The 3167-nt window shown below is 25.3% G+C and overlaps 1 pseudogene; it reads left to right on the plus strand.

The window, feature by feature from the left end:
- The first annotated feature begins 1320 nt into the window (after window positions 1-1320).
- LOC108748236 overlaps window positions 1321-3167 on the plus strand; it is a 3021-nt pseudogene continuing 1174 nt past the window's right edge.

Below are 3167 nucleotides of genomic sequence, written 5' to 3' on the forward strand. Positions count from 1 at the left end.
TACTCATTTTAATATATTTGTTTTACATGTATAATATACAGATAATATGTAATATGCTTACTGTTTCTTTTTATATAAGAAATTATATGTATTGTGTTTATTATTTTTTTTTAAACGTTGAAATAAAGAGACTAAATAAAAAGTATAACGATTAATCTTTTTTATGACTTAATTGTCACATTTTATAAAGAATCATTACAAATCTTATATTATGTGAATAAAAAAATTTGTTTTATTTACTTGTAAAAATCATTTTATTCAGATCATATATTACTTAATTATTATTTAATTATAATCTTTTATATTATTTAATAATTTTAGCTAATATTTTATTTAAAAAATTAAATATACTACCGTACGTAGAACTTCGCGTGTGTATGTGTGTATACATACATATATATGATTTTCTAATTCAATTTTTCATAAACCATATACATACCGGATTCTCCGGTTGGTCTGGATCACCCTATATACATGGAATACTCGCTGGTGGGGAGCTTATCTTATTGGGCGCGTCTGCATCTGTCGGATCGATTCGCGGAATTCCGTCTAAATTAGATGTAAGGATAGTTATCCGAGCCGTTGACTTAATTTGGTATTTATAGTTCTTTTTATATTTTATTAAAACTGTTTTAAGCACATACAATCTTAAAATATCATGAACCAATCAGAGAGCTGTATTAGCATTTTAAGACATTCTTAAAAAAGAACGGACTATGAATACCGATTTATGATTCCAAAGAGTACTTGAAATCTGTACGTGTATGTTGTTCTGTGTTTATAGTAACCAACGAGATACTATTAAAAATCCTCGGCGCTTATGGAAATTTACGTACCTGTTAAAATTTAAATAATTAAGAGTGATAATCAAGTAATACGCTAATTTATTTGTTTTGTCGACATGCACATATGTTTAAAACTTAATAATATTTGATATTTTTATTTAAAACTGTGATTTTAATGATATTATCCAAGTTTGATTATCAATAGATATAATAACTGCAGAGGAAAAATTGTAATTTTTCGGCAATATATAAGATATTATGTCATTAAAAATATGCATACTTATTTATACAGCTTTTATGGAATAAAAAATCACGAATTTAATAACGTATTATCGAAATATTTATGTTAATAATCATAAATTTTTATTAATTGTCGGTAACGTCATCATTCTTCAATTATCCTCGGGTCCCCCGGGTCTCATTAATAGTCACGAATTGCCCAGGGCCAAGAATCTTTAATAGTATCTCGTCGATAGTTGTAATAATTGATATATAAATGTTATTGCGCTTATCGTTGACCGTACCTCACGCGTAAAAATGTATTTCATCTCTGCGACTTAAAGGTACGAATCTTTCTGTGAACGAAACTTTTTGCTTGTCATCGCGATGGAGAACGAGCACAATTACGACATCGTAGAGCATCACGTTTGGCAAGAGCTAACTATTGGGGACAGGGGATATGCGGCATATTTGAATGAAACCGATGAGAGATCACTATCGTGGAGATTAGATGCTAGATTGAGGATAAATTGCACGTAAAAATTGATAAAAATGATTGTGATATGGAAATCACTCAATAAAAAAATTATTTACATTACTTTCAAAGCAATAAAATGCAATAATCTTTAATTAGTGTGACATTAGTAAGGATATAGCAAGAATTGTGAAATATCAAATCAGATGAGCTTATTCGATAGAGGGGCATTGAATATACTAAAATTAAGAAAAAAATTTGAAGTATGAGTCTTAATTTCTAAACAATTTTTAATTAAAGTTGGGCATCCGACTAGTTATAATATAAATATGTATAATAACTTTGAATGGGTAACGGAGTGTGGCTAATTGTGAGAAAGTTGAGGAATTAGGCACGTATGTTTTTTTGTCTTGATAAAGTTTAAATCTCGCAGTATAAAAACATTTTCTTAGTAACAGTCATATTTTACGATTTAATTCATAATTTTTTTATTATTTTTTTTTAAATAAAAATACTAATAACCGCACAATATTCAATATACGTATATAACAATAAAAAATGAGATTAACAAAAATTTTTAATTTAGGTATTACATTCAATTAATTTATAAGTTCTGACATTTTATTTGATGTTTCGTCGTTCTTGGTTTTTATGTGTTTAATGCTTATGTCCTTGCTTTTTATATCTGATGTTTATGTCTACTTTTTATATATGTCTGATGATCTCGTGGAATTTATTCTTGATTACGTAATAATAAGAGATGAAAAATAATAAGAAGTAAAATAAATTGTATTCAACAATCGAAAACGAAAGTTATAATGATTTAAAGCTTGATAAAGATGAAAAATAATTCGAAAAAATCTATATAAATAAATTCATTATTGCATTATTGTATTTTGTCATTTTCTATACTAAGGAAGACAAAAAGTTTTTTGATCAATTTTGTTATTATATTTTCTATTATTTATCACAAATATAGGAAAGAGTATTTTTTCGCATTTAATTAAATAATAGACATTTTCTAAAATCATGTTCTTTTATATACTTATATATTTATATATTTATAAAATCACGAACAATTAATTACTAATTTACCTAATTTATAATGCCTAAATGTACACAATTTATAATAACTAATGATAAATTTAGCACTTTTTTATTTGGAGGGAATTCTTAATTTGTTTACAGATGATTTTCTTATCCTGTGTTTCTTGAGAGTTTGCGAGTTTAATCTCGAGAGAACTATATAAAACCAGAATACAAAACTATTATAAACTGCAATCTGACTTACCAGAATGTTTCAAAAATAAGGATTTATTTCGACCAGAATTACAGCAACTGCTTGATTTAAGGTAAAAATTATCATTTTGAAGCATATAAATGCATAATTAAAAAAAAATCTCTGTTCTCTGTTCTAGTATTATTATTGAAGAAACATCGTTTTTCTTTCTCTCTTTGACACATAATCAGATTATTTAATAATCTATCATAAAATTTTATAAATTTTTATACTGTAATAATTATTGTTACCAACTTTTGTGATTATGTCGTTTAATTGCACATTGTTGATAAAATTTAATTACGTCAATATACATATATATATATATATATATATATATATATATATATATTTTATAAAATTATTATAAAACATACGTATATTGATATAAAACAATTGTATATTGTCT

Source organism: Trachymyrmex septentrionalis, unplaced genomic scaffold, assembly GCF_001594115.1.
Source record: "Trachymyrmex septentrionalis isolate Tsep2-gDNA-1 unplaced genomic scaffold, Tsep1.0 scaffold22, whole genome shotgun sequence".
Classification (NCBI taxonomy): domain Eukaryota; kingdom Metazoa; phylum Arthropoda; class Insecta; order Hymenoptera; family Formicidae; genus Trachymyrmex; species Trachymyrmex septentrionalis.